The sequence below is a fragment of the Neofelis nebulosa genome, chromosome 15, assembly GCF_028018385.1.
Source record: "Neofelis nebulosa isolate mNeoNeb1 chromosome 15, mNeoNeb1.pri, whole genome shotgun sequence".
Lineage (NCBI taxonomy): Eukaryota > Metazoa > Chordata > Mammalia > Carnivora > Felidae > Neofelis > Neofelis nebulosa.
This window is the reverse complement of record NC_080796.1, coordinates 8,263,788-8,290,823: the sequence shown is the minus strand read 5'-3', so window position 1 is coordinate 8,290,823 and position 27,036 is coordinate 8,263,788. Positions and strand designations below refer to the sequence as shown.

Genomic DNA, 27,036 nt, shown 5'->3' with positions numbered 1-27,036 from the left:
GAGAAAGGCAAATGAGGAGAAATGTTCTACCCTGCTCTGCCCCTCACTTCTCTTCCTTGAATGTGATGTGGGTGTCTGATGCTCTGAGCAGTGGCAGCCATATTGTAGTCATGAGGGGAAGGTGGAGAGAATCTCAGAGACACCAGATCTGACATTACTGCATCACTGAACCAATGTCAGCAACCCTCTACCTTCCTACTTGAGGGAAAAATACCCACCTACCCCCATGTGTTGAAGCCACTGCTGGTCAGAATTTCTGTTACTTGCAGCCGAAGGGATTCCTGACCAGCATGAAAAAGGTACTGGGGGAGTGCAGAGGAAGACTTCCTGGCCGAGGGAGCGTCTGAGATCAACTTTGGAGGGCGAATGTGTGAAGGGTGTTCCAGGCTGAGCACTGAGGGGCAAGGGTGTAGAAGTTCCAGAAGCCTCCAAGTTTTGATAATGCTGAATACAGCTGCTAAAACACCCACGTGGAGATTTTAGTGCGGATAGAAATTTCACCTCCTTCGGGGAGACACCCAGGAGCGTGATTGCTGGATCGTACGGGAAGGGTGTGTTTTTTAGGTTTTGTTAAGAAGGCACCCAAATGTCCTCCAAAGCGGCTGCACGACTTTGCGTCCCCACCGGGCAGGGAAGGAGAGTTTCCGCTGCTGCAAATCCCCACCTCATTGGCTGCCGTCACTGGATCTCCACCCTTCCACTAGGCATGTGTAGTTAAGTGGCCATTAAAAAAAATATTTTTAACGTTTATTCATTTTTGAGAGAGAGAGAGCATGAGCAAGGGAGGGACAGAGAGAGAGGGAGACAGAATCCGAAGCAGGCTCCAGGCTCCGAGCTGCCAGCACAGAGCCCAACACGGGGCTCAAACCCACGAACCGTGAGATCATGACCTGAGCCGAAGTTGGATTCTTAACTGACTGAGCCCCAGGGGCCCTGTTAAGTGGCCATTTTGACACGGGAATATTCCAAACTCTCGAAAACACAACATGTCAAATATTCTCTCGTTTTTCCAGAGTGAAAGTAATTTTTTTTTCTGATTAGAAAGGTATCAAGTTAGCGTCTGGATGGCTCAGCCCATTAAGCCTCCGACTCTTGATTTCTGCTCAGGTCATGATCTCACAGTTTGTGGGATCGAGCCCTGCATCGGACTCTGTGCTGACAGCATGGAGTCTTGGGATGCTCTCTCCCTCTCTCTCTGCCCCTCCCCCCCAAACAAACAAACAAACAAACAAACATTAAAGAAAAGTAAGAGGTTGACACTGAAGGATAACAAGATAACACTAAAGTTGTTACATATATTTAATTATGGTTCTACCCCCTGGAGGTAAGACTCCTGCTGCATACTCGTCCAGAGCATATTCTGTGGCTGTCTTATTACCTTCAAAAGAACTCGATACTATAATGTGGACTCGTCTCTACATGTACAACTATAGACCTACATCCTCGCGTTTAATCGTTACGAAAGATTTCGTTATCAGGATCCTGGCCAGTTACTTAACTTCCTGTTGATGGCCGCTGGATGGTCTTCTTTCCCGCTATTGTAGCGGTCGGTGCAGCCCTGTGGAACCAGTCAGGATTATGGGAACACACGTTAAACTTACCGAATCAATCAAGAGAAACGATTGTCCCGGGAGAAGTCTCTGGCGTGGGGCTGATGTGGCTCTAAGTCTTTCCCGGGGCTTGGGATCGGCAGGCTGGCCGTCTCCCTCGCGGTGGAAGATGGCTCCCGGGAGCCTGACAACTATCTTCTCAGAAGAGGAAGCAAGCTCTCTTTAAAAAAATGAAAATAAAATCAGTTCCTGCATTTACTCATTTACTCTAATTGGCCCAACCCTGAGCCAGTCTTTGTGGCCGGGAGGCTGGTTTGATTGGCCAGGCGTTGGAGCCCCTTTACGAGGGAGGCCGTGGGTGCTGGCGGGTGGGGGAACCACAACGTCCTCGTGAACGTCGTTAACGTGCGCAAGACGCCCCCGCCACGTGCAGCTGTTTCCAAGGACGGGCTCCAAAGAGGATATGTTGACTCGACAGATTTGCACACGTGCCAATTTCCTCCCTGTGCCCAAAGGACTGGTCTTTGCCACTGTGGCAGAAGAGAGTAAGACGGTGTCGTGTTGCTCTTTTGATTAGAACACCGTATTAGGGCTCTCCAGAGAAATAGAACAACTAGATGCGTGTATATGCACATACATAGCAGGAATATACGTCGTATACACATATAAGGAATATTGTATATGTATGATGTATACATACATATATATATATATATATATATATATATATATATATATAAAACGTGATCACAGAGGCCGACAAGTCCCAAGCGTGCAGTCAGCAAGCTGGAGACCCAGGAGGGGTGATGATACAGCTCTAGTCCGAAAGCCAGCAGGCTGGGGACCCGAGAAGAGTGGATGTTTCAGTTCAAGTCTATAGACAGGAAGAAGCTAATGCCCCAGCTTAAAAACAATGAAGATAGAGGGTTTTCCTCTTAACTCTGGGGGCCTCAGCCTTTTTGTGCTAGTCCGGCTTCAACTGATTGGGCGCGGCCCACCCACGTAGGGAAGGCAAGCTGCTTTGCTCGGGCTACTGGTTTAAATGTTACTCTCGTCCAGAAACAGCGTCACAGACACATCCAGACTAACATTCGACCAAACGTCTGGGTTACCCCATGGCCTAGTCAACTTGATATGTAAAATCAGCTATCATAGATCGTGTCCTCCTGATACTCCCTTGGTTGCCAAGACCTGGGCAGATTCTTTGGAAACAGGACTTTTTCTCTGTTCTAAGCTAGATGGACCCTTGGCTTCATCCTCCACTAAGAGGAAGGGGCCCTGACCGGAAAGGGGTTTGGCCCCATTTCCTTGCCAAGAGGAGGAAGTGGAATTCAGATACCTGCTTCTGTGTCCCAGGCATCATTCCCCAGACCCTTTTACTTCACCACCCGGGCCGCCTGTCTTGGTGGCCCTGGAGCGTTCTCCACTGAAGGGACCCTGTTCTGGGAGCTCTCATGCAGAGTAACGGGCACGAGGGGTGACAGGGTCCGTGAGGGTCACCAAGGCCGGGTGAGCGAAGGGATTGTTGGGGAGAGCGCCAGACTCAGCTCTGCCGTATTCTTGGCCGTGACCGGGCTGCGGGTCACGTGCATTCTTTCAGCAAGTCTGCATCGCGCCTGGTCGCACTGTCCCTGCGATTCCCACCAGGCACCCTTCACACCTGCTCATCGGCCACAGCGCCTGAGGTTTGATGCACATCTGGGGGCGGGTTTCTGACACGCTCAGCCTTCCGGGAGGGAGGTGGGGTGCAGGGAAGGCGCAGCTGGTTCGGGGGTCGCTGGGAGCAGCTTTCCTGGCCCAGGGCTGCGGGGCTGTGGGTCACAGGTGCAGCAAGGACCCGTCACGGCGTGGGGGCGGTGGCGCTCGGGCGCCCCCTGGCGGCGGCCCGCCGTCCTCGCCTCCCCTCCCTCCACAAGCCGGCTGGGCAGGTGCTCTCTGTGCTCGTCCCATTTTACAGTTAGGGAAACCGAGGCGAAGGTGTCTGCAGTGGATGCGCCTGAGGTGGAATGTGCGGCCGGGAAGGTCGCACAGTCCGCACCGGGTCCAGGAGGGCTAATGCGACCTCCGGGTGCATCAAACAGGAAGGTGTCTGTGGAGCCGTCCTGGCCCCAGCCCACCTGACCCGTCCCTGGGCACCCCACTCGGGGGAAGTCACCAGCAAACGGCAGCACGTCCAGCCTGCGTGGCCAGAGCGGTGGGGGAGCATCGGGGGCAGCTGGGGGCTGCAGGAACACGTGTGGCTGGCGTGGAGGCATTTGGGTGGGTGTGAGGAGACGCTTCCTGGCGCTGACGGCCCGTCTGGGGGGCACAGGGCCCCAGGACCACCACCCCTCCGCTCTCCCCACTTTCCCCTGACCCGGGGTCCCCAGGCACAAGCAGGCAGTCACTAAAAACTGGCATCCGTCTCCGTAAAACACAGTAAGCCCAGTCGGTTCCGCGTTGGTCCACACGCGTGGCTGTAGCACGTTGGCCCGGAGGGGCGGGGGGCGGGGGCCGGGGGGTGGGGGTTCAACGACGAACACGGATTCCTCGCGGCTCTGGAGGCTGGGGCCCGAGATCCGGACGCTGGCCGAGCAGAGCTGGGTCCACACCGCCACCCAGGCCAGGACCAGGAAGGCTCCTGGGGCTGGAGGCCGCCCCAGCGGGGCTCCCCCAGGTCACGGAGCCGTGGAAACCCAGAGCTCCAGGCCGCCTAGCTGTCAGCCCAGAGCCCCACGCGGGGCTCGAACCCACGCACTGTGAGGTCATGACCCGAGCCGGAGTCGGACGCGTAACCGACTGAGCCACCCAGGCGCCCCAGCCCGGCGTCGTGACCTCACTGTGTGGACTCTAGAAGTCCAGGTCAAGCTGTGGGCGGGTTGGCTCTTCTGGGCGCCGGCGGGGGGGGGAATGTGTCCAGGCCTCTCTCCGTGAGCTGCCACGCCGTCTCCTGCCCGCGTCCTCACCGTCTTCCCTCCACACGCGTCTGGGCCCAAGTCCCCCCTTCGGGTGAGGTCATACGAGACCAGGCCCACCCTCCTGACCTCACCGCCTCCTGACGACGTCTTGAAGACGGTGTTAAGGTCGGACTCTGGTTCAGCCTGCCTCCTTTGTAGGGAAAACTCCAGATCTTTTCCTCCCCGTCTGTCTCCCTTCCTACTCGCACAGAACCTGTCGCTTCTGACACTTGGGCGCACCAGACGTGTGGCGTTTTCCCCGCCAGCGAGCAATTCTGCGACACGAACCGGGTCCTGTGCTTTAACTCAGTTCTGACCCTGGGCACCCGGGTATCGCGTCGAGCCCACAGGTGAAGGGCTCTGTGCCCTGAGACCGCCCCCCCCCACCCCCCCCCCCCGTCCGACGCCAGCGGCAAGTAGTAAGCCCCCCGGGTGACCCACGACTCTGCCAATTTGGCTATAAACCGGAGTTCCCATGATCCCTCCCCCAGGGTGGATAGATCCGTGAGAGCGCCTCACAGAAGTCGGGGAGCAAGGTCCGTGTGAGCTCCAGGCCCGGGTGCCTGTGTCACTCTCCCTGCGCCCCCAGAAGCTCTCGGAACCCGCGACTAGTGGGGTTCTATGGGGGCCTCATCACGTAGGTGTGACCAAGTATTAACTCCATTTTCTGTCCCTCTCCCTTCTCAAGAGAATGGGGCGGGGAGGGGGCTTCTGGAAGTCCCACGCTTCCTGAGAATCACCACTTAGTCTTTCCCGTGACCGTCTCCACCCAGGAGCCCATCGGGAGTGGCCTCATTAGAACAGGAGACAGTCGGGGCACCTGGGTGGCTCAGTCGGTTAAGCACCTGACTCTTGACCTCGGCTCAGGTCACAAGCTTGTGGTCCGTGGGTTCGAGCCCCGTGTCGGGCTCTGTGCCGACAGGGGCCTGCCTGGGACTCTCTCCTTCTCCCTCACTCGCTTGCAATCTCTCTAAATAAACCAGGAAATGGCAAGGGTTTCAGGAGCCAGGGGTGGAGACCAACATGTTTTCTATCAGCTCACAGATCCTGTCTCCAAATTAAGGTCACATTCCGGGGCCCTGGGGCTAGGACGTCAGCACAAACCAACCCTCGACTCACCCCAACCCCAAGTTGCCATAGTTCCTGGCGTCCAGGGCGGGAGTCAGCCATTTCTGAGTCGGCCCCATGGAGCCGGCTTCCTCGGGCAGGGGTCCCCGGGTCCCGCGTGGAGCAGGTGACCGACCTGCCGTGACCCACGCTGACGTGTGTGACCACCTGGGGTGGGCAGACGGGAGAAGAAAGAGCCTAGGTCCGGTCCTGGCCCCCAAATCCCTCTGCCCCCCTCTGCAGGTGCCCAGGCCCGCCCGAGACCACTTGCCTTCTCTCTGGTGGTGGGGCAGGTGACAGGCGCCCCCATCTGCCGCCCCTGAAAACTCCAGCTTGCAAACGGCCTCCTGTCTCAGGGGCTGGGGGTGCAGACCCTCCCCCCCCCCCCCCCGCCCGAGGAACCGCAGATTTAGCAAATGAAAATACAGGGCACCCAGTTACATCCGAGTTTCAGGCTAACAACGAAATCTTTCTTAGTGTGTTTCCCGAACGTTGCTCAGGACGTGCCGATTCTGCAAAACGACTAGTTTGTTAGACCAGGTGGTCGGGAAAGACCTCCGAGGAATGTTCGGCAGAGGCGGGTGAGACGGAGGGAGCGCGGCGCCGGTCTGGGGGAAAGCGGGGGCACAAGGGCTCTCGTGGAACAAGTGCAAAGGGCCTGCGGTCGTATGGTCTTGGGTCTTGGCGTGAGCTCGTGAGAAAGCAGTTTCTGGGCCCCGCCCCTAACTTAGGGGGACTCATGGTCTTAAAGAAGCCCTCTCTGAGTCTGCCTTCGTCACTCCTCCTCCTAGAGTTTTCTGCATGCATTGCAGGGGGTTCCACTCACAGTCTTGGGGGGCAGAGCCAGCAAGCCCCCCGGGGGTCCCCTTGCCAAACCCCTCCTGCCACTGACGAGGAAACGCTCCGGGGGCTTCTCAGGGCCTCATCGAGGAGCACGGGGCCACGGCGAGGGGCCAGGTGTTTAGTTCTGTGTGTTTCTGGAAGGAGCCTGGGAATAGGTGCATGGTTTTGGAGAAGGTGCTGCCCCCACCCCCACCCCGGCACTGGCTCCCCGGGGGGGGGGGGGGGGGGGGAGGAGAACTTCCCGGCCCGCCCTGCCCCTGCCCTGCGATGGCTGCACCCAGAGAACTGAGACAGGAAGTGGGTGGCGGCCGCAGGGAGGGCGGCACCCGTGCAGGCGGTTTACGTGGGAGCCACGAGGACCTTGCCCCACGGCCTCTTCTCGTGGCTTCGAGGGTCAGGACTTGGAGAACGTGGACACGGGACTTGCGCAGAAAGGCCTGGCGAGAAGTTGGAGCTTCTGTGACTTCTGTGCACCGACAGGCCCGCAGCCCCTGTGCCGGCGACGCCCCGGCCGAGGTGAGCGAAGCCCCAGGCCTGTCCTCTCTGGCTGGGTCTCCGTTTCCCCTGGGGGCTGTGTTGCAGCTGAGCCCAGGAAACGTGTGACGTTGCCGTTGCCGTAGAGATGGTAACCCGCCCAGGTGCCTCACAGCGGCCCTTCCCCCTTCTTCCTGCCTGTCCTCCCTGCTGACTTCTGAGGCCACGGGGAGGGGACTGGGCAAGGGCAGGAGGCACATTTGGGGGGCGTCCCGTCCAGCTCCTGACGGAGGCGGCACAGGAGAGCGGTGTGCGAGAATCTGGCCCTCCGTGTCCTGGCTCTGTGGCCTTCGGTGAGTTACTCAACCTCTCTGTGCCTCGGTCCCACATCTGCAGAACGGAGGTGGTGACAGTCATGCTTATACCGCACGGGGTTGTCATGACGATGAAACCAGGTAACATTGTCAGTTCTGTGCTTGGCAAGTGCTCAACAGGGTGCCGATGACGTTAAGGGCTCTGATTACGACTGCGGAGGCGGCGGGGGGGGGGGGGGGGTGGGAGGAAGCGCGGGTGAACGGGGGGGGGGGGGGTGCTCTGCTGGCGTCCCAAAGCCCGGACACCGTGCTCCTGCCACCTCGTCCTCTTTCTGATGAATCGCCTTTTTGTGGGTGAAAGTTCGGGTCTCTGTCACTGACCTGACTGTGTAACCACCCTGTGACATTGCCGGCATAGTGGCAGGGGGTTGGGGGGGGGGGTGGCGGTGAGGGGGCCCTTCCCCTGACTTCACTCGTCCCCCGCGCGGTTCCAGGGCCATCGGGCACCGCACACCTGCAGCCAGAGACTCTGGAGGAGAACACCTGTTTCCAGGGGGAGGATGCGCCAGGCTTGGGGGGGCCAGACCACAACCCCGGGGGCCCCGCCCCCGCCCCAGGTCTTGACACGGGGCAGGAGGATCCGGCCACACCCGCTTTGCTCACCCAGAAAAAGATAAGGCTTCTATTTCCTTCTCCGAAGCCTGGGCTGAGTGGGTGGGGTCAGGTCCCTCTTTCCGATTTTACTTCCCGTCCCACTCTGGCCCCCCTGTGCCCTGAGCCACCCCACTCGTGCGTCACCTTCCGTCTTCAGCTCCCAGGCCATTAGATACCTAGGCCACCCCAGGGAGCCTCACTCCCGCTCTCTTGGGAGCACGGTGGAGGCGACAGGGACACAGAACCCCTCTTGCTGCCCCAGCCCAGGCCTCCCGCCAGCTCCCTCCAGGCTGTGCGTCCCCTGGCCCCCCACTCCCAGCGCCTCTGCCCCCCACTCCGCCCTCTTCTCTGCACCTGCGGCCCAGGCGGCCTCAGGACCGCAGCACCTGTGCGGCCACACCTCGGGTCCGTCCTCCTGCAGGACGCACAGTGGGCTTGCGGGTGGGGGCCTCTGGATAAATGCCCAGACAGGCCTCCAGGGTCCCGTCCTTAAGAAGGGGAACCGAGAGTTGCTCAGAATTTTCTCCTGTGGGCAAATCCCAAGATGAAGTCTTTGTTTTTGTTTTTTTGTTTTTTAACAAGTTTCAGCAAAGGAGAAACCCCAGTGGTCAAGCTTTATTTACTGTCAGCTCAATGGAAACAGACGTTTTAATTTAGAGGGAAAATCTGTGGTCCTCGAGTCTCCACCTCCTCCCGCCCCTGGGCACCTGGAGATCCTTCTTGCCGGGCAGAATTACATCCTCAGACTCGTTCTCGACCCAGCGCCTCAGGCAGCCAGTGCTGGTCACGGGATCTTATCTGTCCTTCCTGTGGGGCTGGGCCCCCAGCCTGACCACCTTAGCTGGGGTGGGCGCCGGGCTCCCACTGAGTCAGCCCCCGCTCGGGCCAGGCCAGACCCCGCGCACCTGCCCTGCCGGCCTGTCCTGTTTGGTTCCCCGGTCCCCTCCCCCCAGGGGCCCACCAGGCTATTTCTGAACCGGCGGGGGTGGAGGGGGGGTCACAGGGTCGGGGTCCGCCTGGGAGCAGGATGCTGGTGGGGGGACTGCGCTCCGCGAGAGACCCCAGGGCACCTGCACCGCTTTGGGCAGGGGCGGGGCTACTGAGCCACAAAAGAGGCTTGCCTAAGGGAGTTTGTTTTTAGGGGATTGTTTCGTGTATTTTTGGCCAATTGGGTTTTCCTGTGCTTGAATGCAGCGCCCTCCGGTCCCTGTGGGCTTGGGCCACGTCCCCTGCCCCACCTGCCCTCCAGACAGTCCCCCCTCCCCCCTGCAGACACCAGGGGACCCAGGAGGGGGCTGGGAGGAACAGTGGCCCGTGGGATGGGGGGCACCAGGCAATCCCACCCCTGCTGGCTGGTGTGGGCGGGGGGCACCCAAGCCAGCCCAGAGCAGAGAGGGGTGACTAGAGGGACAGGTGAAGTGACCCTGGGGCGGGGCCAAGGTGCTGGCCTGCTGGCAGGTGCAGGAACCACGCTGTCTGTCACACCCAGCAGATGCTTGATGGCAGTGCAGGGCTCCCAGGTTTGCCTTGGAACTAGAAGCCTGGGCGGGCCCTTGTTGGGGTAACAGTGACGTGAGGGGGCCTTGGGGACCTTGACCCAGAAGCACGGGGTGGGGTGCCGTTCACTCAGCCTGCTCTTGCCTAGAGGGTGTGACTCGAGAGAGCAGCGTTTGGGACATAGGCGGGTGGCGGCTGAGGCTTGGAGCTGGGAGAGGTCAAGGGCAGGTGCGGCCGGTTGGGGCCGGGGCCGCAGGTGGCTGCTGGGGCGGCCGTTGCCACTTTGGCATTAAGCCAGAGTTTCCTCAAGCTCGACGAGGAGGGGTTGTGGGCAGGGGGCATTCGGAGCACAATCCAAACTTCGGAATGATTTAAATTATTGTATCACGATAGAGATTCTCTGCGGTTCCCGAATGTCTGCGAACTGTCCTTTATCACTGAAATCTGTCCTGTGCTCCCAAAGCAGGCAAGCCAGACCTGCCAGCACTGCCCCTGCTCTGGGCTGAGAGGCGGGGGCGGAGAGGGAGTGTCTGCACCCCCTCTGCAGGGAAGGGCGACCCGGGAGCCCGTAGACCCCGGACCCCAGTGGAGGCTTGACCCCTGGAGGCAGAGTCCGTGATTCTTCTTAGGATCCTCTCCTCCGTTCACGACCAGGCGCCTTTAAAGGGATCTCCTTCGGTGGTTTTTACACAGATGTCTCCGTGCCCCTCTCCCACCCACCTGCCATCTGGCCGTGTCCCTCCACGCGGACCCTGGTGGCAGTGGCCTCTGTCAGTCTCCACCCTCCAGGAGGGCTGAGATCTGGCGCCCTCTCTCCTTTCACCCCTCCCGCCTTTCCTTTGACTTGTGGATTTTTCTCCACCTCCTTCCTTGGTTCCTCTTCCTCTTCCCTCCCCAAGCATGGGGAGCACTTGCCATGCACTTCCGTGTGATGGTCACTCCCAGGGAGAACAGGTGTGTTCGATGACACGAACGTCTGTCCTTTAGGCCTCCTGTTTCACGTAACCCGTGGCCACAGGGAATGCCTACTGGCCTCTCAAGTTCTTCCAAGCCCAACTCGCTCCTCGACCCCCAGCCCTCGTCCCTCCTTCTCGGAAAGTGGTGCCCCCTGTTCCCCGTCGCCTGGCCCAGAAGGAACAAGGAGGAACGCAGGCTTTGGGGTGGGGCCACCTGGTTCGGACCCCAGTTCCGCCAACCCTGTGTGACCCCGCAGGTCCCTGGACCCCTCTGAGCCTCAGTTTCACAGCACATAAACCGTGCCTGTCTTAACAGATCTCTGGGGAAAGAATAAATAAAGGAGATACTCCACGGGAGTACCCACCTCCACGGGACGTGGCCACACAGGTGACACTAAGAAGGAGCCACACCCACCTCCACGCCCAAGCTCCGTCAGTGACAGGATCCTTGGGCTCCACCCTGAACTCCCCCAGCAGCCCCCTTCCTGTCCTGTCACCCTCGTGCTCTCCTGCTCCAGTCCAGCTGCAGAACACCTTGTAAAAATGCCACAGCTTGGGGCGCCGGCGTGGCTCAGTCGGTTGAGTTTCCGACTTCAGCTCAGGTCATGATCTCACGGTTCGTGGGTTCGAGCCCCGTGTCAGGCTCACTGCCCCCTTCGGATCCTCTGTCCCCCTCTCTCTGCCCCTCCCCTGCTCATTCTCTCTCTCTCTCAAAATAAATAAACTTAAAAAAAAAGCTTTATAAAAAACATTTTAAAAACTTTTAAAAATGCAACAGCTTTATTGAGAAATAATCCACATACCGTGTGATTCATTTGTTGAAAATGGATAATCAGTGGTTTGTAGTGTATTCGCAGTGTCAACCACCACCACAACCAACTTCAGAACATTTCTATCCTCCCCAAAAGAAGCCCCGGGCCACCGACAGTCACTTTCCATTTCTGCCTCCGTCCCCAGCCCTAGGCAACCACAAATCGACTTTCTGTCTGTATGGATTCGCTTATGCTGGACATTTTATATTCATGGAATCATACACTGGGTGCTCTTTTGTGACTGGCTTCTTTCACTTAGCGTGATGTTTGCAAGGCTTATCCATATTGTACCATGTTAGCATTCCTCTTTAGGGCCAATGATATTCTGCAGGATGGATGGCTATACCACATCTCATTTATCCGTTCCCCAGATGATGGGCTGAACACCAAATGAGTTATTTCTACCTTTTGGCAACTATGAATAATGCTGCCTATGAAGTTCACATACAAGTGTTTGTAAGGGCGTATGTTTTCATTTCTCTATATACCTAGCAGTCATATGGTACCTCGGTGTCTAACTTTTTGAGGAACTATTTCCCGAGGTGACTGCACCATTTTATAATCCTCCCAGTGGAGTATGAGGGTTCCGTTTTCTCCACATCCTTGTCAACACTTATTATTTCTCTGTCTCTGTCTCTCTCTCTCTCTTTGTCTTTCTGTCTGTCTGTCTGTCTGTCTGTCTGTCTGTCTTTTTTACTATATACTTAGTGGGTATGAAGTGGTATGATTTTGATTTGCATCTCCCTGATGCTAATGATGTGCGTATTTTTTCGTAGGCTTATTGACCATTTGTATATCTTCTTTGGAGAAATGTCTATTCAGATCTTTTGCCCATTTAAAAAAAAATCTTTTTTAACATTTATTCATTTTTGAGAGACAGAGAGAGACAGAGCATGAGCGGGGAAGGGACAGAGAGAGGGAGACACAGAATCTGAAGCAGGCTCCAGGCTTCAAGCTGTCAACACGCAGCCCAGCGTGGGGCTCGAACTCACAAACTGCGAGATCATGACCTGAGCTGAAGTTGGACGCTCAACCGACTGAGCCACTCATGCACCACTGCCCATTTTAAAATTGGATTATTTATCTTCTTATCATTGAATTGTAAGAGTTCTTCATGTATTTTTAAAACATGTCTGTTAGCAGATATTTGATTTGCAATTTTTTTTCTCAATTCTATGGGTTGTATTCTGTCTTTCTTGATAGTGTTCTTTAAAGTCCTTTAGAAGATACAAAAGTTTTCAATTCTGATGAAGTCCAAAGTAGCTATATTTTACTTTGATTGTTTATGCTTTTGGTATCATATCTAAGAAACCATTGCCTAATCAATCTCAAAACTTATGTCTATATTTTTCCTCTAAGATTTGTCATTTTATCTCTACAGTTAGGTCTTTGATCCATTCCGAGCTAATTTTTGTATATGGTGTGAGGTAGGGATCTAATTTCTTTCTTCTGCATGTGGATATTCATTTGTCCCAACACCATTTGTTGTAAGGACTCTTCTGGCCCTATTGATTTGTATTGGCTCCCTTGTCAAAGATCAGATGGCTGTAAATGTGAGGGTGTATTTCCGGACTTAATCCCATCCCATCGACCTATATGTCTACCCTTGTGCTGGTACCACAGTCTTGATTACTACAAGAGGGTAAGTTTTGAAATAAAAAAGTGTGAGCCCTCCATCTTTGTTCTTTTCCAGGACTTTTTCCTTCCTTCCTTCCTTCCTTCCTTCCTTCCTTCCTTCCTTCCTTCCTTCCTTCCTTCCTTCCTTCCTTCCTTTCTTTCTTTCTTTCTTTCTTTCTTTCTTTCTTTCTTTCTTTCTTTCTTCTTCTTTTTTTTGCTATTCTAGGTCCCTTGAATAAAAAAAGAAAAATCTGGGTCGCTCTTTTGCTTAAAGACCTCTTGTAATTTCCTGTGGACTTCGGGGCTGTTGGTGCACAGGCTCTGGTCTCCTGGGATTCGCTGTAAGGGTGGGTTGTGTGGGAGGGCCAGCAGGAGCAAGCGGTCCCGCTGTTCCCGCTGACGTCTCCATCGCTCCGGCTGAGTCACCAGTACTTGAATCACAAGCTGGGGAATGTCAGGTAGGTGACAGGCTGGATTCGCTGGGCCTCGGGCCCCTAACCCAGGTGCACTTCTGGATCACTGTGGGAACTCAAAATGCAGATGCCTGGGCCTCGTCACTCACGCAGGCACCTTGAGCACCTGCCACGTGCTGGCCAGACAGAGGAGCCCTTGCCCTTGGGGAGTCTCCACTCCGGGGAGGGGGAAGGCCGGTGGTGAACAAGATAATATCGAATACCCTTAGGTACTCCCGAAGAAAGTAATGGTAACGGCCTCAAGAGTACTGGAAGGGCTACTGTAGGTCAGGTGAGGGGAAAAGTCTCTTAGGAGACAACGTTTCAGCTAAGATCTGAGTGACCAGAGTCTCCCACGAGAAGTTCCTCTGGGATGACCAGGAAGTGGTCCTTGGGGGTGACCACGGGGGACCCCTCCCTGGCCAACCTCAGGCATGGTCCGCACCTAAGGGTGTCCTCGGTTGGTGTGAGCCACGTCCTTTTTCGAGGATGACCACAATCTTTTTCCAGAATTAAACATTAAAAAAAAGAATTTTTGTCATGGACACTTCACGCCCCGCCATGGAGCCCAACGTGGGGCTTGAACTCACGACCCTGAGATCAAGACCTGAGCTGAGATCAAGAGTCAGACGCTTAACCGGCGGAGCCCCCAGGCGCCCCCTCAAGAATGACCATTTTTATTTAGTTGGGTTCTTGTCGTGGTCTCCTGTCTCCTGCCTTTGGATATGTTCACGGTCTAACCTTGTTGTATCGTTACTGCTAGTGGGCAGGGGCAGGGACCGGGTCGTCCACGTCCCCGAGGGCAGCGCTGGAGGATTTGCTGCGTGTCGGGAGCTGCGCTGAGTGCCTACTGCATTACCCCTTCTGACCTTAATAGCGAGCCACACGGGGTAGGCCTGATCATTGTCCCCACTTTACCAATGAGGAGAATGTGTTGCCTAGAGCCACTGACTTTCCAGAAGCCACGTGGCTGCCAGACGAGCCGCGGGAGTCTCAACGCAGGAACTAGGTCTTGGGACCTGACGCTCTTGCCCCTTCCCCCAAGTAAATACCGAAAGGTGCCCCAGCCGATGGGTTCTGCGGATGAAATCCACCCAAACACACACGCATCTAAGCGCTGGGCGTTGATGTGAAAAACTTGCTGTGGTGGTACAACGTGCCTGGAATTTACCATTTTAACCGCGTTTGGGCGTTCGCTTCGGTGGCATTACGCACGTTCGGTGCCGTGCGGCCATCACCGCCGTCCGTCTCCAGAACATTCCGTGTTCTCCAACTTAGACCGTGCCTTCATTAAACTGCAGCCCCCCAGCCGTGCCCCCCGGCCTCAGGCCCCTGCCACTCTGCTCTCTGTTTCTCTGAATTTGGCCATTCTAGGTGCACGTGGAATCACGCAGAGTTCGCCTTCTCGTGACTGGCGCATTGCACTTGACGTAACGGTCCTTCTGTTTGCCCATGTGGTGGCAGGGTGTCAGGATTTCCTTATTTTTTAACACTGAATACAACTCAGGGCGCCTGCGGGTGCTCAGTCGGTTGAGCGTCCGACTTCGGCTCAGGTCACGATCTCACGGTTCGTGGGTTCGAGCCCCGCGTCGGGCTCTGTGCTGACGGCTCAGAGCCTGGAGCCTCCTTCAGATTCTGTGTCTCCTCGCTCTCTGCCCCTCCCCTGCTCACGCTCTGTCTCTCTCAAAAATAAATATAAACATTAAAAAAAAAGAGACTTCCTACTATTCCATCCAACCCCGTGTCGTTCATCCGTTCACCTGTCCGTGGGTGCCCCGCTTGCTCCCGCCTTCGGGGGCTGTGAATGACACCCCGGCCACCAAGCAGGTGAGAAGCTCATTTCTGTCGTGGTGATTAAGGAAATCAGGGCCTCAGTGGAGCAAACGCATCACCTCGTTGGCCTTGCGCCACCCCACCCCCACCCCCTGCCCCTAGCATCGCTGCAGGGACCCGCCGGCTGGGGCCGGGCCAGACCACGTCCCCGGCGGGGCCAGGCGGTGCACACACCCCTGTAACGGGCACCGGCATCGTGTGCTGGGAGCCGCTGCTCCTGGACCCCCGGTGCCTGCGCTGCGTCCCTGGACCCTGGAGGGGGCTCTGCACGGCGGGCGCACGCCTGGGACTCCTCCAGTCCCCGGTGTCCTCTCCTGGCCTCCTACCTGGTCTCTGGTCCCCCCCCCCCACACACCAAGGCCGACAGGTGAGGACGAAGTGAAGCCTGAGGGTGTCTCACAGGCATGGTTCTCAGACACTTAAAAAGTAATCTGAATAAAGGCTCCAGGAGATGCTGCTCCCAGAACAAAGGGGGGTCTCGGTGATGAAGAGGTGCCTCGGGGGTAAATTACTGAGCTGCTGCAGAAGGAGGTAACCAGACCGCAGGGGCTTGGCTGCCGATGGCCACCGCTGCCCTATCGGAGACTGTCCCTTCTCCACCCTGCCGCTCAAAGGGCATCTGGTTACACCACAGCCGCCGTGTGCTGTGGAGAAAGGACAGCCAGCCGCCCAGAGGCGTAGGCTGCAGAAGGGAGGCTGAGCAGCCATTCCTTCCCCCGGGTATTGAGGGAGCACCTGCCGTGGCCCTGGGGGTCGTCCTAGGGCTGGGGAAGCGGTCACCTGCCCGCCCTGCAGGACCTTCTAGTCCTAAAACACTCAAGGAGGTAAGAGGAGTGAGGTATATGTGTTTGATGGAAAGTGCCATGGAGAAAAGGAAAGGAAGCGTGGGCTTGGTCGCGGGCTGTATCTTTCAACAGAGTGGTCAGGAAGGGCCTTGCCGAGATGGTGACGTGGGGGCAAGACCTGAAGAAGAGAGGGAGAGAGCCACAGAGCGTCCAGAAGTGTTCTAGCAGAGAAGGCAGGATGTGCAAAGGCCCTGGGGTGGAAGGCAACGGCAAGGAGGCCGGGGTGGCTGGGGCTGAGTAAGCAGAGGGGAAGAGGGGGCTGGGGGGAGGATGAGGCCAGTGAAGGGCTGGGGGCCGGGCAGACTCGGAAGGGCCTTGTGCACCACTGTGAAAGATGGGACGCGGACACAGGACAGGACCTCACGCTTTCAGAGGAGAAAACCGGTGAAAGGGGGTGGGTAGTTGCCCCTTCCCCCATGGTTGTCGGTGAGGCTCACGGGACACACCGCGTGGACGCACTGAACGCTGCAGAGCGCCACAAAAACGGGGATTTTCCCCTCACCGGCCGCTGAGGTTCTACAGATAAAGCAGCTGACGATCGGGTTCAGTGGTAACTGTTTCCATCCGCGAGGGCACCGTCAGCGGGTGTCTCCCTGGGGAGGGGTCCCAGGGGGTCAGCCCGGTCTCGGGGCTGCTGTGCTGGGTGTCCACCCCGGGTCCCCGAGGCCCCGAATCCTGCCAGGGGCACCGTGGACGACCAAGCTTCAGGCCTGGGCCGTGGGTGGGGCTGTGTCCGATCCGGGACCTGTTTTATTTGTCATTTTCTCTAGTCTGCACCGGAGCCATAGGCAGCCTGGGATTCAGCAACTCAGGCGAGAGGGAGGGGTAGGCGGGGAGGGGTAGGTGGGGGGGGGAGGGGGAGGGAGAGAGGGGTAGGTGGGGAGGGGTGGGGGGAAGGGGAGGGTGGGGGGACGGGGAGGGTGGGGAGAGGGAGGGAGGGAGGGGAAGGGTGGGGAGGGGGGAGGGCAGGGGTGGGGGAGGGGTGGAGGGGAGGAGGGAGGAGTAAGGACATCCTCTTCTTTGGGGGGAGCGTTTTCTTTGGCCTCAGTCCCCAGGAGAAAACATTCCCAGGAGAGATCTTTGTAACCTGGGTTGACGGGGGCGGGGCCAGGCGTCACCTGGGGCTCAGAACCGCTGAGCTGCTAGAGAGAGGGCTGAAATCAGTCGGGAGGGGGGCGCCTGGGGGCCTCAACGGACCTGGACCTCGGCTCAGGTCACGATCTCACCGTTTGTGGGTTCGAGCCCCACGTCGGCCTCTGTGCGGACGGCTCGGTGCCTGGAGCCTGCCTCCGATTCTGTGGCTCCCTCTCTCTGCCCCTCCCCCGCTCGTTCTCTACCCCCCCCCCCTCGTCTCTCAAAAATAAACATTAAAAACAATTGAAAAAAGAAACGAAGGGAGGGAGCCCACCCCCCAGGTCCTTCCGAAGCCGCAGCAGGGAAATCTCCAAGGGGGTGCTGCTCGTGGAGAACCAGCCTCTCCCCGACCTGCAGGGTCCCACTGGAATGTCCCCCACGCTGTCCGGGTCGCAGCCCCATCTGTCTGTCCCGCTAGGCCACGGCCAGGCGGCAGCCCTGGGCCTGCACACCACGGGTGCCCAGTAGACCCTGTCCTGCACGAGTGGACGTTTGTCCACGGTCCATCCGCGAGCCCCGCGTGCCCTTCCCTAGCGTCCTGAGGGCTACAGCCCCCAGCGCGGGCTCCTGCACTGGGCCCAGCGAGCCGTCCCTCAGGGTGCCAACTCTATCGTTTTCTTTCTGGCAACAACCCTTGGGATTATTAAAAGTGTCTTTGAAATGAGCCCTTTAATTTACAGGATGAGTCCCTCCCCTGGGAAGGGGCCTTTCCCGGGGCTCCAGGAGCTTCTTGGCAGGATGTCATCCCAAGGCAAGAGCGCCCCGAGAGCCTGTGGCTGCGATCAGCCGGGCGGGGGCCCCTGGGGGACAGCAAGGGCCGTGGGGCGCTGTCCGGCTCTCCCCAGAGACCCCCGAGGAGGTCCCTTCCGCCGAGACCCAAAGTCTGGGGACTCGGGGTCCCTGCAGACGTGTTCCCCTGCCCCCAGATGCTCCCTTCACCCCGAGCAAAGCGCCGGTGCTTTCCTGCCGCTCTGGGCCTGTGCGCGTTTGCAGCGGTGGCTTCCCGCGTGGCTGCACGCAGGTGTCCTTGTTCTGGGACCCGGGGCAGAGCCAGGCGGGCCGAACTGGGAGGGGCTTCCGGCCACACCCAGACAGCTGGGTACCCGCGCCCCGCAGCCCCTGACAGCCTGGGACTTTCCTGGGCCACCTTCCTGCCCCGGGCCTGGGTATTTAAGTCCCCGGTGCTAATTAAAATCCAAGTACCTCTGAGGTCCCCCTCCCGGGGCGCCACCCTCTGGACAGGGGTTTGCAGCCCGCCAGGGGCACCAGGGACACAGGAGCACCGCAGTCAGCTGGGGGTGCCCTCAGAAGTTTCACTGGTGGCGTCCAATCCTTTGGGACAACGAGAACTCGGTGGGGCGGGGGGGGGGGGGGGAGCGTGTGGCAGGTGACGTGCGGAGTGTGGCGCGGCCGCTCCTGGGCTCCTCGGGTCTCCGTTACCTGCTGCGCCAGCTGCCAGAGGACTGCAGGGGGCTCGTGTTCTCCCCGAACCCCGGAGCCAGTGAGGTGCACCCCGCCTGTGCGTCGGGGCCCCTCGGGTGTGACCGTCACAGGGTGGTTCGTCCGATGCTCCGTCACACGGAGCCTCTGCCCTTCTGCCCTCCCCCTGCACTGGCCTCGCGTCGCGAGGTTTTCCAGCAAAGACGGTTTCCCGGCCGCCTGCGGGCGGCCCTTTCTGCCGGCACCTTAGGGCTCGCAGCCCCTGGTGGCGATTGCTGACCGACTGACGCCGGACAGGCTTTCAAGGCCAAGCCCATTCACAGCCTTAAAAAGGCAGGTTTGGGGGCGCCTGGGTGGCCCAGTCGGTTGAGCGTCCGACTTCAGCTCAGGTCGCGATCTCACGGTTCGTGAGTTCGAGCCCCGCGTCGGGCTCTGTGCCGACAGCTCAGAGCCTGGAGCCTGCTTCCGATTCTGTGTCTCCCTCTCTCTCTGCCCCTCCCCTGCTCACGCTCTGTCTCTCTCTGTTTCTCAAAAATGAATAAACGTTAAAAATAAAAATGTAAAAAGGCAGGTTGCCTCTACCCGCTGGGACGCCCTGTGACCCCACCCAAGGGCGTCAACGTGTCCCCACCTCCTGTCACCCACTGACTCTGGCAAACTTAGGGAGGGGCTGTTAGTTTTTCGGGACGATCAAGCTAATTTTTTAAAAAATATCATCCTGGTAGGCTCTCTTCTGACCCTTTCTGACGACACGATGACATGTTGGGCACGTTTCCAAGCGTTCCCGCCTGGCTGGCCGCCAGGACCCGTGGAGGGCAGGGCCTCCAGCCGCCGAGGTGGCCCCCCGGCGCCCCCAAGATCAGCTTCCCGGTTTCCATGTTGCGACATTAACCAAACCACAGAGGTTCTGACATGTCTGTTTCTTCTTTCACGAACCTCCGGGCACAACGGGGGGCCTGCCCGCTTCCTGCTCACGTGCACGGGCGGCAACGACCTTGCCCTCCAGGAAGTGAGGTCAGGCCGACGCCCGGACAACCTCGGGGCCGCCCCCTGGCCCGGCTCCCCGTCTTCTGCACCAGTTGACCTTCTGTGGTTCTTACAAAGAGGGTCGGTGCCGGGCTGGGCTCTCGGACCCTCGCAGCCGTCGGAGGCCGGGCCCGCGGGCAGGTGCAGGCCGGGCTCCCAGGCTCCGGGCCCCCTCGTGGAGGGAGCCCCGGGGGGGGAAGGGGGTGCCTGCAGGCCCCGGAGAGCCCCACGATTCTCTTGCGCATCAAGCCCTTGTTTTGTTCTTCCTGTTTAAAAACTTGAAACAGAAAACAAAGGGGTCACATGTTGTTCTCTCTGAAGTTCTTCAGGTGCCTAACAAACAGCGGAAGACTTTCCAGCCCCTTCGCTTTCGGTTTCGTGTGCTCCCTACAACAAGGTTCTGGAAGGTTCCCGAGCGGTGCAGATGCAGTGCAGGCCGCCCCGAGTGCCGTCCACTGGCGCCTCCTGCTCCTGTGTCCCCCCCGCCCCGCGTGGACGGGAAACCGCTCTCTGCGGGAGAGAAATGGAAGCGCCGCGGGAGCAGAGCCAGTAGAGGCGCTCGGGGAGGTCACCCGGGATTCGTCACACTTGGCGCGTGGACCGCCGGAGCGACAACATTTGAAAACCACTCCGGTCTCACCGACAGAAAGCCAAACTCACCACGAGGCCCTCCCGAGCCCGTGGCCGGACCACGCAAGGTCATTCCCACGTGGGCGAGGGTGGCCGTGTGACCTTGGGGACCCCAGGTCTGAGTACGACAAGCCGGCTCACGCCCTGCGCCCTCCCCTCTCTGCCCGAGGCCTCCGGCGGACCCTCTGAGGACAGCCTGTGGGTGAGGTCTCAGAGGCCCGGCTGCGTGTGCTGGGCGGACGGCTGGCTCGGCCGACGGGAGGGCTTTCTGCCGGCCTGTCCCTGGCATCCTGCCATCCCCTGGCGACCATAAGTTCACCAAGTCCCTTGGTGGGGACAAGTCCCTTCAGGGGGACAGTTTGGGATTCCGAGGTACCCCCAAGCACAGGTGATGTGGGAAGCAAAGGCAGAAGAAAAATGTGAATTTCCTCACTGTCTACACCCCACTGACAGTCCTTGAGACAGACAGAGTGACCCTCCTCCAGGGCCCCAGCTGCCTCGATGACGACGCTTTGCTCAGGGCAAGAGGCAGCCGTAGCTTCACATTAGCCCCACGTCCGGGGTCCTGTATGTCTGCTTTACCACCCACACATTCCTCTGGAAACTTCCTTTATCTCTGCCGCCCAGATACATGCTAGCAATCCTTTCCAAGCTTATGGTCCCCGGATGTGCACCTGAAGGGTCTCATGACCGAGGTTTTACTGAACAGTAATAAGTGATCTTATCCTAGCGGCAGCTAGCCCCTGGTTTCCAAATTCCTTAGAGACTTCCGCTGTCTCTAACCCCCTCCCAACCTGAGGGTCCCTAATCAGTTGGTCGGCACAGCCCAGGGCAGTGCTGCCTGCCCCTGGATCCTGTGTCCGTGCTTTTGTTATTATTTTTTAATGTTTATTTATTTTTGAGAGAGAGACAGAGCACAAGTGGGTTAGGGGCAGGGAGAGAGGGAGACACAGAATCCGAAGCAGGCTCTGGGCTCCGAGCCGTCGGCACAGGGCCCGACGCGGGGCTCGAACCCACGAACCGGGAGATCGTGACCCGAGCCGAAGTCGGGCGCTTCACCGACGGAGCCCCCCAGGCGCCCCCAACTGTTTGTGTTTTAAGGGAAGACGTAGCATCGGACCTTGTGACCTCAGCACCTGCCCTGCAAGGCTGGGTGCCGTCCACAGCGTCTGACACGTCTCTGTCCTCCTTGGAGCCCCAGGTGGGTTACTGGCTTCACCGGCATCTGTGAACACGGCCCCCTCGGAGGAACCTTCTCTTGCTTTGCGGAGGACAGTCCCGTGAGGCGCGTCCTCCTTCACCTTGACCTACACTGACATGAAGCGATCTGAGGCGACGGTGCGCTTCTGTGGTGATTTACTTTTGTTAATGTTTTATACGCCAGCTCCTCTCCAGTCCCGTTTTCCTGTGGGAACTGGAAGGGTTCTCCAGCATTTTTCTCACTCTTGGCGTTGGCCTCGAGGAGTTAGCAGAATTTTGAGCTATGCTCTCTCGGCAGCCATCTTGTGGTGTGCAAACGAAAACAAAAACAAAACGCACGACACAAACACCAGTTAGTGGCTTAGAGCAATCATTGTCTAACGGTGTCCTGTGTGGTCGACTCAGCCTACGTGATAAAGATATCTTTAGTTCACAAATATCTTATTAGAACATTGGGAGGACCTGGGAATGCGAGCTGGTGTGGCCACTCTGGAAAACAGGATGGAGGTTCCTCAAAAAGCCAAAAAGAGAACAACTACCCTACGACCCAGGATTGGCACTACTCGGCATTTCTCCACGGGGTACGGGTGTGGTGTTTCGAAGGGCCGCATGCACCCCAATGTTTACAGCAGCGCTATCGACAAGAGCCAAAGTATGGAAAGAGCCCGAATGTCCATCGATGGATGAATGGATAAAGAAGAGGTGGGATATATATACAATGGAGTATCGCTCAGCAATCAAAAAGAATGAAATCTCACCATTTGCAACTACGTGGATGGAACTGGAGGGTATTATGCTAAGCGAAATTAGTCAGAGAAAGACAAAAATTCTATGACTTCGCTCATAGGAGGACTTTAAGAGGCAAAACAGATGAACACAAGGGAAGGGAAACAAAAATCATATAAAAACAGGGAGGGGGACAAAACAGAAGCGATTCTTAAATATGGAGAACGAACCGAGGGTTATGGGAGGGGTTTTGTGGGAGGGGAGGTGGGCTAAATGGGGGAGGGGCACTAAGGAATCTACTCCTGAAATCATTGTTGCACGATATGCGAACTAGTTGGGATGTAAATTAAAAAAAAATTAAAAATAAATAAGTAAAGAAAAAGAAAAAACAAAAAGAACACTGGGAGGACCACCTTTCACCCATTAGGATGGCTGCTAAAAACAAAAAAGCCAAAGAACCAGAAAATAACGGGTGTTGGTGAGGATGTGGAGAAACCGGAAGCTTTGTGCCCTGCTGGCAGGAAGGTCACGGAGCAGCCACTGTGGAAAACAGTATTGGCCGTTCCTAGAAAAATTTAGTATAGGGGCGCCTGGGTGGCTCAGTCGGTTAAGCAGCCGACTTCGGCTCAGGTCACGATCTCGCGGTTCGTGAGTTCGAGCCCCGCGTCGGGCTCTGTGCTGACCGCTCGGAGCCTGGAGCCTGCTTCGGATTCTGTGTCTCCCTCTCTGTGCCCCTCCCCTGGCCACACTCGGTCTCTCTCTCTCTCTCTCTCTCTCTCTCTCTCAAAAATAAATAAGCATAAAAAATTTAAAAAGAATGGTTATGATGATAAATTTTATGTTATGTGTATTTTACGCTAGTTACAAAGAAAGCAAAAAAATTGTTAGTGTTTCCAGGTGTTACTGAGTAGGGTAGTGAGTGAGCCAAGTGTCTCCAAAGTAACCGGCAGGAAGTTATGCTCCCCTTTTGGATGTGATACAGAAAACTCGTTATTAACGGGAGCCCCTAATTTGACCCTATGGTTGGGAATGTTGAAAAGGGAGCTGCATCCCGTTGAAACCGTGGTCAGCTCGCTAGGACTGCCCAGAAGCGAATATACTGCCCCATAGGCTCATGGGAAGGAAGACTGGGGTCAAGGCCTAGGGCATTTCTTTAAAAGCTGAGCACCAGGGTTCCCGGGTAGCCTATCCTGGCCCCAGAAGGAGCCCCAGAGACAGACGCCCTGGGCGTCCTTCCTTCTGGTCACCACGGGGGTTAAGTCTTGGCTTAACCTACGGATCAACGGCAGCGGTCTCCGGGGAATGATCACGGAGAAGGTCAGAAGTTAAAAAGGAAAAAGGACTGGGCATTTTTAAAAAGGGAATGCTACGTGTCTGTAGATGTGATATTTTGGGGGGTGCCGTCACGATGCTGCTCTGTGGGTTGACGCCGTGGGAAGTTCGCACTTTGTACTTTCGTGCTTTACAAGTGAGATCATTCCGGACGGTCCAACTTAAACCTTCCTCTGTCGTGTTCCCAGGACACGTCCCACATACACCTGTCACCACCCTCACCCCGTCACGGGCGTCTCCCCCATCACACAAACGGATGACTCGAAGTCCGTTGTACGCGTGCCTCTAGAAGCCAGACTAGAGGACGTTCTGTCCCTCCTGGGGACTTCTGAGCTTCGAGGCTGATAACGTCAGGACACACGGAGCTTTCACTCCACCTGAGCCCACTGTTCCATGAGCTGGAGGCTTCTCCGGCCGCTCAGAAAGCGGCTCGTACGTGGGCTTTCTGTCTACATTTCGGGGCCAAAGAACACCCGAGACTGCTCTCCCTGAGCCCAGGAACTTGGCCTTGCCTCTACCCTTTGATTCTTCCCTCCGGGACTCTTCATTCTGATGCCCTGATTCTGGACTCAGGAGGACTGGCTGTCCTTCCCAAGGCCTGTCTTGGAACAAAGACTCAGGTAACCAGGGCAAGATCACCGTAACCCTTATGAGTACAGGATCCAGTGCAATTGGATCTGAGTAAAACATGCTTGAGGGCGATGATGTAAAATGTTCGAGATGAATGTTTAAAATTTTTTTTAACGTTTATTATTGAGAGACAGAGCACGAGTGGGGGAGGGGCAGAGAGAGAGGGAGACACAGAATCCGAAGCAGGTTCGGGGCTCCGAGCTGTCGGCACAGAGCCCGACGCGGGGCTCGAACTCACGGACCGTGAGATCGTGACCTGAGCCGAAGTCGGACGCTCGACCGACTGAGCCCCCCCGGGTGCCCCTCGAGATGAATGTTTAAAATAAAATTTGCATAATTATTTTAAGTTTCTTCACTTTATTTGAAGCAAGAACATCCTAAATGATTGTACAACCTAAAACCTGTTTGGAGCGCAGTAGTATGTTGCATTTTACTCAGAACACACACCGACATAAATGACTAAAAATCCGTGTGATTCTCTCAGACGGATGGCGTGTGATGCCAACACGGGTTACCTGGAGGTCGCAGAGTCGGCTCGAGTACTGACCCAGCAGCTCTCAGGAGCATGTAGCGTGAGTATTTGGGCAGAAAAAAAAAAATCACACATTCATACTACATGGATTAAGAGATTCCGTTAAGGCTGAGGAGAGCATCGTATTTGGATCAATTCATTCAAAGCCTCCCCTTGTGCTAGTGACACGTTGAGAAAAACCAGGGAAGTGCTACAGATATACACGAATGTGTTTCAGATAAAAATGAAGACGGTATCGAGACGGACATAGCTGTTCCCTCACGGTCACCATGAACTCCGCTTCGGCATGAACAGAAACGATTCAGATCAGACATCCGTAGAAATGTGCTATCAGGTGGCCCCCGGGGGATTTCCACCTGATGAAAAGTTTTCTGCAGCAACCAGGGTGTGGCAGCGTGTTCCCGAAAACAGCACCGGATGGGTCCAACTGGACGTCCTCACGCCACGTGGTACGGAGCCTAGACCTACTTCCTACGAGAATTGTTAGTCCTAACAGCCCAGATCCTCTGGGAAGCAGGACCGAAGAAGGGCGGTGAGGGATCCGCAGGGAGGATCCTGTATTTCCGGTGTGGGGTTCCCGGCCCCTCTACTTCTCACCTTCCTTGCAAACGGGGGAGGGGGACTGTGCCGCTCGCGGCTACATTCACGACGGCAGCACCAAGACGTGGCTCTGTAAGTGAGGTCTTCGTTGCCTGTGCCACGAAGCCACATCTGGCCAATTGTGGCTGACAAGCATCTCTCGGAGAGCAAACCCCGGAAATTCTCCACTCCCAAGTATACACACTGTCCGTCGTCTCTGTGAAAGCAAAACAAGAGAACACTAACCGTTTCTTCACCGAGAAAGCGGCCGAGGTACTAAGCCTGATTTTTCACGACATACTCCAGTCTACTAACGAGAAACAAACAGTAACTGTTGCCTAGTTTCTCTGAGGTCAAAATCAGTTGTTTCGAAAAATGTTTTTGGTGATTTATAATTTATAAGCTGAATCTGGTGGCTTATGATCTTTTAGCTTCATTTTGTTATGAAGCTTTAGGAACCTGACGTTTGAAGTGGTGTGTGTGTGTGTGTGTGTGTGTGTGTGTGTGTGTGTGTGAGAGAGAATCCTTTATCTCATGAACGGTAATGATCCAGGAAATGTGTACCTCAAGGGAAACCCAGTGAAACCCTGGTTCTGGGTAGGACGTAGCACAAGAGAACAGCACAGCACCACTTGGCTATGAAGAATAGAAGCTATCTTAGGGGCCCTTATACCTGAGATAGTGTTTTCATTTCTGTGTCACTTGCTGCAAATATTACCTACCTTAAAGGTTAAGGCGACCCAGGCCTAGGGCTCTGCCCCCAAATTAGGTTTTCTGACTTTGAAGTGCAGTCAATGTGCATTTCTGTAGCTCAGACCTCCACAGGGCAAATCCCAGGACAGTGGACGGACGACTTGAGGTCAGGGCTTGTTTTCAGGAAAGGCTCTAATGAAAACTTTCACACTGGTCGTGAATGTCTGAGAAAGCCCAGCTTACTAGATTTTTTTTTTTTTTAAGTAGTAAACCTGGATGTTTTGTTATAACTTCGAGGTAAGAAAACTCTTGAGGCTGAATCTGCGCTATACATGAAAATGCCTGTTTCTTATAATTGAACGGATAGTGCTTTCACAACTGAAATTCACTAAAACTTACCTGGCAGGTTAACCTCGTAGTCGGGTTAAGAAATACTTTAAGACCACACTGCAAAATGGGGAACTTCAATGGACTTCTTTAAATTCTCGACCTCAAAGGAAGGAAACCAACTAACCAATGATGATAACTTGGAGGAAAAAAGGGTTTAGGATCCACACCGTATCCGGAGTTAACGTAATGATTGGCGATGTGGCCCAATTAACACCAGACTCGTGGGATGCGGGCGGAGGCTCAGCGTCTAAGAGTTTTTGGTCCCTGGCACCTCCAGCCCCCGCTTCCGCCCCCGCGGCCGTCGCGGGACAGGAGCCCGGGACCCCGTGCCCCCCCCCCCCCCCCCCCGTCCCCGCACGCTCTAGTCCTTGCGCGTCCCGGTCCCTGCGCCCGCGCCCCCGACTCCGAGCCACCCCTGCCCTTCCCCCCGGTCCCTGCGCCCCCCGCCCGCGGCCCAGGCCCGGCCCGCCGCCGCCAGGACAAAGAAGTCGGGCGCCCTCGGGGCGGCCGCAGCCCCAAGCGGTTGGGAGCGCTCTGCCGGCGTCTCGGCCCGAAGCACCTGCGGCCGCGGACGGCTGATCCGCGTCGTCCGCACGCGAACGTACTGTTGTCCTGGCGGCTGTTTATTATCTCGGCCTCCAGGCCGCCCTGCGCCCCGAAGCCCGCGGCGGCGGCGGGGACTCGAGACCCCGCGGCGCGGGGAGGCGGGGCGGGGGCGCGGCGCCTGGGCAGCGGCGATAAGCGCGCGCTGGGCGGGCCCCGCTCCCCACCGCCCCGCCTCCCCGCTTCCCCGCGGGCCCCGCCGGGCGGGGCGGACGCGCCACACGCACGACC

General features: G+C 56.9%; 2 long non-coding RNA genes across 2 annotated transcripts; one reads left to right on the top strand and one right to left on the bottom strand.

Moving 5' to 3' along the window:
* Positions 1 to 6,958: 6,958 nt before the first annotated feature.
* On the top strand, positions 6,959 to 21,456 carry LOC131496041 (uncharacterized). The gene is made up of 2 exons (XR_009254280.1): positions 6,959 to 7,263; positions 19,812 to 21,456. It is a non-coding gene; the product is annotated as an uncharacterized LOC131496041 (long non-coding RNA).
* A 2,889-nt stretch (positions 21,457 to 24,345) lies between these two features.
* LOC131496042 (uncharacterized) lies at positions 24,346 to 26,960 on the bottom strand. The gene is made up of 2 exons (XR_009254281.1): positions 26,212 to 26,960; positions 24,346 to 25,336 (listed from the first exon to the last, which is right to left on the bottom strand). It is a non-coding gene; the product is annotated as an uncharacterized LOC131496042 (long non-coding RNA).
* Between the last annotated feature and the right edge of the window lie 76 nt (positions 26,961 to 27,036).